At 52.1% G+C, this 7667-nt stretch overlaps 1 long non-coding RNA gene across 1 annotated transcript; it reads left to right on the plus strand.

Annotated features, from left to right (window-relative positions):
• Positions 1 to 633: 633 nt before the first annotated feature.
• Positions 634 to 7450, plus strand: LOC124505715 (uncharacterized). Its single transcript, XR_006960705.1, has 3 exons — positions 634 to 942; positions 3930 to 4052; positions 7108 to 7450. It is a non-coding gene; the product is annotated as an uncharacterized LOC124505715 (long non-coding RNA).
• Positions 7451 to 7667: the final 217 nt, after the last annotated feature.

Raw genomic sequence — 7667 nt, forward strand, 5'->3', positions numbered from 1 at the left:
GTTTCTAGATCTCAGCCCGGAGGCCGAACTCGGAGGGACAGGGCGGCGTCCAACTCGCACTGCTTTTTCACCAGTTCTGCTCAAGGCCGTCGTTCGCAAATCCCACGTCGACTCCCACCCGCAGCGGGAGCCTCTCGGGAGCCGGGCCGGTCGCCCAGCCCAGACGCGAACCCTTGCCCGAAGCTCGCCTCCGGACAAGCAGCAGGTGCCTCCCAGCAACCCCCTTCCCAGAGTTCTCCCTCCACCCGGCCCCGGTCGCCGGGGCCAGGGAGGCCCCTCGTCAGGACTGCATTTCAAACGGCACAACTGAACGCGGCGAAGAGAGCGCGTCCCGGCCTCCTCCCCCTACACCCTAGACACCTCAGAGCCGCGGCTGCCAGGAGTAACTACCTTTCGGGCCTCCGCGGCCTCTCCTACGCCGGCAGCGCTCGGCCTGGGGGTAGTGGGGGAAACGACCCCGGAGGCGCGGAACCCACCGCGATGCTCGGGCGCCATCTCGCGTCCGTGCCTTTGGCCGCCGGGTGGCAGCCCGGAAACTACGATTCCCACCGTGCCTAGCGCGTCCGCGCAGGCGCGAAGAGCCTCTCTCGTTTCCATGGGAACCTCGCCCTCTAGGGTCCCAGGTGCTTGACTTCTGCGCGGCGCGTGGCTGTTGTTCCCCCTCAGGTGCCCTCGCGCTAGGCTGGGTCTGCGGACAGCCGAGGGGGCAGAATAGGGGTCTCGAGGGGAGGAGGCCAGGCGGCTGTGCCTCCCGGGACCAGCGCTGCCAAATTCTCGGCGTCCGGCGGTCCGCGCGCTTCCTGGGCCTCGGAGTTTGAGGCGGAGGGGCCCGGGGAGGCCCGGGTTGGCGAGGCCAGCGTCCGTCCGGCTCTGACCCGCGCAGCCCGCCTCGCTCCGCGCCAGCGCCCTGTCCCCGGCCGAAAGCCTGCGCGCCGCAGACAGGTACTGCCGGGGCGCGGGTCGGGCGCGGCCGCCCGCGGGATGGGTGGCGCCGCAGGTGAGCGTGGAGGGGCGCCGGCCGGGCAAGGCAGGGAGCGCCCCCGGGGTTGAGTCCGGCTCTGCCTCTCATGGGTCCGGGACCCGGGGCTCACCAAACGTGGCTTCAGTTCCTCCTCCGTCAAGTGGGGCTTGGGCTGGAATTCTAGGGCACCTTGCGATCCCGTTGCGGAGCAGCCTCTGGCTCCGTGCCACGCGGGGGCGGGCGGGGGGGGGGGGGGGACAAGTCCCTTTATCTCTCTGAGCCCGTTTTCCTCTATTGCAAAGTGACGAGGTTGAAGCAGATGATCTTTATGGTCTCTTCTAGAGAATATGGGATCATTACCCCCACAGTGCGCCCCGCGTGCCAGACACGGGGAGCTGGATGGTTTTGAGCGACAATCTCAGCTCAGGATCTGGAGTCAGAGAAACTCGGGTGTGTGGTTTTGGACAAAGTTTATCACATCTCTTGAGCCTCGGTTTCATCAGTTGCAAAACCAGGGGTAATCATACTGTCACCTCAAGTGTTTGAAGGTTAAATGAGATAATGAACGTAAGTTTTTAGCCCTAGGCCTGCACCTAGTAAGCGTTGTCCCAAGTCGCAGCCATCATTTCCGATACTTTAAAGAACATTCCGGGGCGCCTGGGTGGCTCAGTCGGTTGAACGTCCGACTTCGGCTCAGGTCATGACCTCTCGGTCTGTGAGTTTGAGCCCCCCCCCCCCCCCCAAGTCAGGCTATGTGCTGACAGCTCAGAGCCTGGAGCCTGCTTCAGATTCTGTGTCTCCCTCTCTCTCTGCCCATCCCCCGCTCATGCTCTCTCTCTCTCTCTCTCTCTCTCTCTCTCTCTCTCTCTCTCTGTCAAGAATAAATAAACATTAAAAAAAAAGAAGAAGATTCCTTAGCTACCGTGAGACCTTTACCTTATTTTTGGAGTCATTTTTCTTGATGGGTAAATCCATTCTCCTAGGCAGAATGGTTTCATAGGCTGATTCCAATGGGGAATCCTGAGTCTTCTTACCCAAGGCTGGATGCTCTCAACCTGTGTATCTCCTTCCTTCAGGAATAGTCTGAGTTATATCATTACCACTTGGTAGGGAGGGAGCATGCAAAGCCCAACACCACGCAGTGTTGAAAATACTTTTTCTTCCTTATAATTCATAGAAGATGTGAGCACCAGGGTGCCTGGGTGGCTCAGTCAGCTAAGCACCTGACTTCGGCTCAGATCATGAGCTGGCAGTGGTTCATGGGTTCGAGCCCCACGAAGGGCTCTGTGCTGACACCTCAGAGCCTGGAGCCTGCTTCGGATTCTGGGTCTGCTTCTCTCTCTGCCTCTATCCCGCTCATGCTCTGTCTCTCTCAAAAATAAATAAACATTACCAAAAAAAGCAAGATGTGAGCACTTACATGCTATGGTGCAGAAACCGCAGAATATTGAATTATAATATTTATATAACATTTACCTAAGACCAGATGGATACACACACAATTGCAAGGAATACGTAAGAATCGTATACTACTTGCATTGAGTTCTAACTTTGTGTTCGTTGGGAAAATCCCAACAAGGAATTTTAAGTTAGTGATAAAATGTATTATTTATTAAATCTGGGAACTCCCAGTGGCTTCACAAACAAGTTTCCGTTCATCCAAAGAGCATCTGTATGAGGAAGCCGCATTGTACGAATAGTTTTTGGCCACGTATTATGTACCTGGTATTGTGTGGCGTGGTCTGAAGGACCCAGAGATGTGTGAGATGATCTTTGCCCTCAAGAGAACAGAGTCTGTAGAGGAGATCGACTGTGCATACCAAACACGTAATACAAGAGGAACATGACACATCATGAGAGAGATACAGGCGTCTACTGTGAACATTCAGAGGCCGGAGACACCACTGCTAAGTGGCTGTGTCACGAGAGCAGCAAGGAGCAGACAGCACTTCAGCGGGGCCTTGAGGGATGTAGACAATGTGGATGTGCCAAGGAGTGGGGAAAAGATACTGTGGGCACTCCCCACCCCCAGTAGCCCCGAGAATGGGGGAGAAATGCCTGGAGCCCCATCTAGATGTGAACTCTTAGAGAGCAGGGACTGGATTTTGGTCAGTGTTTTACTCCCAGCACGGCACACACGTGTAGGAAATATTAGTGGAGGAACAGGGGCTCTGAGTCTTGGCGAGACAAGGTATTATCCTGAGACCCTTGTGTTAAGCTTACACGCTGTCTTACAGACACCCCGGGAAGGGAAGAATGTGATCGGCAGGCGTTTGGGGGGCCATATCATTGGCATGTCTAGTACAGTGACTAGGAGTCAAGTGAATAGGGTCTGGTGGACGGGTAGGAGGGTTCGTGAGCCTCCTTCCCCGGAAGTGAGCTGAACTACCACAAGGGGAGGAAACTACAGCGCAGGATTATGAAGCAGTCTTGAGGGCCAGTGATGGATACTTTGGTCTCGTGGCATTTGTGGCTGTTCTTGGCTCTCCTCTGTCTGCGGCCCACTCCTCCCCAGAGAATGTCTCTCCCGTCTGTGACCCAGCTGGGAGCGGAAACTGTGTCCCCCATGCCAACAGATTGCCAAGGCCCGTAGCCCCCGCAGAGGAAGGAAATTGGCCTCGGTGGCGCCATCATCAGGCTGACCTCAGGGCCGTGCCCTTCTAGCCCTGAAGGGGACCACCTAGAACAGCTGTCCAAAGACCCGGGAAAGGGAGAACCACCTCAGCACTTGGGACAGAGGTGTCGCAAAGGACGACACCTTTTGAGGACGGCAAAGCAGAGACTATTGAGAGGAGAGTGGCTTGAGGACAGGGCAGACCCTCCCAGGTCCTGTTTAGGCCCCCCTCTGGGGTCCTTTTGTTGCTCACAAAGCGTGAAATCATCCTCGGATTGAAGAAACTGGGGGAGGGTTAAGTGGGTTCAACCAAAGAAGGGATGGGGCACGACTGATTGACTGTTTTGTCCCTAGATGGGGGATGGCGCCGGACTCCTGGAGGGACCCAGAACCCGCTGTCCTTTCATCTTCCCGGCAGCCTGCACGTCCACTCTGGAGTCCTGCTCTTCCAGTTTGCTCCCACTCCACTGGCTGCGGGTAAGTGCCCACTGGGCATCGGGATTCCCGAGTAGCCAAGCGCCACGCGAAGCTTTGGCAACTCCAGGCCTGGCGTTTGAGAGGAGGTCACCACAGCCGAGGGCCTGGCCCGGAGGCCTACGTCAGCCTGCTTCAGGGGCGTGCCGTCCTTTACAATTCACAACGGCCAGAAAGTCTTACATCATGACCTTGACTTTTCCACCTGAGAGATCGGAGTTTTGGGGTTATAGACCAAAGAGCCAGACGGTGGCATGGAGACCGGCGATCTTTCCGCTCCCTCGGCTGTCACCGAAGGGGTGCCATCTGCCTACCGGCAGGGCCGTAGTCGTAGGCTGACCTGAAAGCAGAGCCGTACGCCCCTTCCTTCTCATTTCAGTCAGAATTTCCTACCCCTTTGCCTCAGTTTTCCAGCCTGGCCCAGCTGTTCTCAGACACATTTGGCTAGAGTCTCACTCCCGTACCCGCGCTAGACTCTGACTTGTTCCCGTGGCGGCGTGTCGCATTGGGGAGCCGGTGCCCCTTCTCCTACTCTGCAGCTGCCTGGACCGCTGGCATACCAGAGGGGATTCTGGGTCTGGGTTGGAGAGCTGAGAATACAAAGCTGTCCTCCCACTGGGTGGGGAGGCGAGTTGGCGAAGTTTGCCCGGTGAGCTTCCCCGGCCTGGGTACAGATGCCACACTCCACCCCACTGGCGCGACCCGCAGAAGCTCGGCGAGCCTCGGGGGTGAAGATGGAGAGGGAGGGGTGGCAGAAAGGGGCGGGTGGAAGAAGACCCGGATAAAAGCAAGGGCCACATGCTGGCCTCGCTCAAGTCAGACATAATCGTGGGGGAGAGCGAGAGATTGGGAGAAGGAGGGTGCCCCTAAAGGCCGGGGAGACAGAGCTCATTATACGTACCCCCCCCCATAAGTTATGTGGCCCGGGAAGGCTTGGAACTGGGCGGAAGTGTCCAGAACAGCAGCTGCCTGTCTATCCCAGCAGTACACACGGCTGTGCAGCTCGTTTCTTCACTTGGTGGGCCTCCTCCACGGCCTGTGGCATTAACTACATTCACTATGTCGTGCAACCCTCCTCACTAGCCATTTCCAGAACTTTTTCATTAAACATCCCATCCACCCTGGCAGTCTCTATTCTACTTTCTCTCTCCACACCTTTGCTCATCCACCTCATGCAAGTGGAATCATTCAATCGTCATTTTATGTGTGGCTCATGTCCCTTAGCCTAATATCTCCAAGATTCATCTATTTTCCTAGCATGGGTCAGAGTGTCATTCCTTTTTAAGGCCGAATAACATCCTGCTGCGTGGATAGATGCCATTTGCTAGGCTTTCACCTGTTGGTGCACGTAGGGGTTATTCCCATCTTCTGGCCACTCTGGATGATGCCGTGAACACGGCTGTACAAACACCTGTTTGAGTCCCTGCTCTGATTCTTTAGCGCGTGCCTGGAAGTAGGGTTGCTGGATCATATGGTAAAGTCTGTGTTCGACTTCCTGAGGAGTCGCCAAACTGTCTTCACAGCGGCCAAGAAATTTCACGACGATGCAGTATTATTATCTAGATTGCCTACCATAATTATATTTCCCCAAATAGCCCTAAATTTTCCATTACAGCTTTAAAAAAAAAAAAAAAGTTTCAAGATCCAATCAGGGATCACAGACTGCGTTTAGTTGTCATGCCTCTTGACTCTTCTTTGATCTAGAATAGTGTTCCTTCCTATTCGTTTTTCATGACACTGCCATTTTTGCAGAACCCAGCCCAGTTGTCTTATAGAATATCCTCCACTTTGAATTTGCTTGAATGTTTCCTTGCAGTTAGATTCAGATTAAACCTTTCTGCAAGAATACTGTATGAGCAGTAAGTTCTCTCTGTTTCATTACTTCAACCATTTAATGTTGCCCGATCTCATTATTGCTGATGTTGAATTTGGTTGCTGGTTAAGATGTCATCTGCTAGATCTTTCCATTGTCCAGGAACCCTTTCCCTTTGTAGTCATGAGCTGTGTGGTAAGTTGAAGTTGTGTGAATATCCTGTCCCCAACAATCTGTCAATCATTGGTTTTAGTATCAAGGAGTGATCTTGGCCTAAATTATTATTTCATTGTGTTTTTCTTAAATTCTATCATTCCTTCTACATTTATTATGTGTTTTGTATAATCTATTATTCTGAGGCACCTGGGCGGCTCAGTCAGTTAAGCATCCAGCTCTTGATTTCAGCTCTGGTCATGATCTAATGATTCATGAGATCAAGCCACACGTTGAGATCTGCACTGACCGTGTGGAATTTGCTTGGGATTCTCTCTCTCTTCCTCTCTCTCTCTCTCTCTCTTTCTCTCTGCAATGTCCTCCTCAAAATGAATAAATAAACTTAAAGAAAAAAAAAGAAAAAAGTCAGCGGAAACATAATCATGAGATGATACCAATGTTGAAATTAGCGTACAAGGACTGCAAAGTAGTTACTATGAATATGACTAAGGACTTGAAGGAAAATATAGTGGTCTTAATTGGGAGTCTTAACAGAGTAATTAAAACTGTAAAGAATTGGGGCACCTGCGTGGCTCAGTGGGTTAAGCGTCCAAGTTTGGCTCAGGTCATGATCGCACAGTCCTTGAGTTCAAGCCCCGCGTCAGGCTCTGTGCTGACATGACAGCTCAGAGCCTGCTTCTTCAGAGATGTCTCCTTCTCTCTCTGATTCTCTCTCTCTCTCTCTCAAAATAAATAAACATTAAAAAAAATACAACTGTAAAGAACCAAATAGATTGAAAAATCCATTGGAGTGGCTTACCAAAAGATTGAAGAAGGCTTGGAAGAAGAATAGACTGTGAGTTTAAGGACAAGTCTGGAGAAATGATCTCATCTGAAAATCAGAAACAAAAGGACTGAATAGAAATTAACAATGCCCAAGCGATCTGTAGGACCATCTCAAGCAGCCTAACGTATGTGTCTGGAGTTCCAGAAAGACAGGAGAGAGAGGATGGGACAGAAAAATATATGTATTTGAAGACATAATGGTAAGAAAAAAAAATGTGAAATTTGATGAGAAACATTCACTTACAGATTCAAGAAGCTTGGCCAGCCACAAACAGGATGAGCACAGGAAAATCACACCTGGAGTAAGCATGTCATAGTCCAAGTGCTGAAAACCAAAGGTAAAGAAAACATTTTGAAAGCAGGTAGGTTCCATATCGGGGAACAGTGATGTGGAAGAGTGGAGGACAGAGACAGTGAGCTCACACTCTGAAGTGCTGACAAAGAAGACAATCTAGAATTCTGTAGCCAATGAAAATATCTTGCAGTAGGAGAGACAGGTAAAGACATTTTATGAGAAATGATAGAAGATGGGGCTCCTGGGTGGCTCAGTCAGTTAAGCAGCTGACTCCTGATTTGGGCTCAGGTCGTGATCTCGTGGTTTGTGAGTTCAAAACCTGCACTGGGCTCTGTGCTGGCGGCGTGGAGCCTGCTTGGGATTCTCTCTCCCTCTCTTTCTGCCCCTTCCCCGCTCTCTCCCTCTCTCAAAATAAGTAAATAAATAAACATGTACATACATACACACATACATAAAACTTAAAAAGAAAAAGAGCGACAGAGAAGAGACTTTGCTGCCGGCGGGCCTGCGC

The sequence above is a fragment of the Lynx rufus genome, unplaced genomic scaffold (genome assembly GCF_022079265.1).
Source record: "Lynx rufus isolate CCGP_SWC_20201006 ecotype Redwood Valley unplaced genomic scaffold, mLynRuf1.p SCAF_9, whole genome shotgun sequence".
Classification (NCBI taxonomy): domain Eukaryota; kingdom Metazoa; phylum Chordata; class Mammalia; order Carnivora; family Felidae; genus Lynx; species Lynx rufus.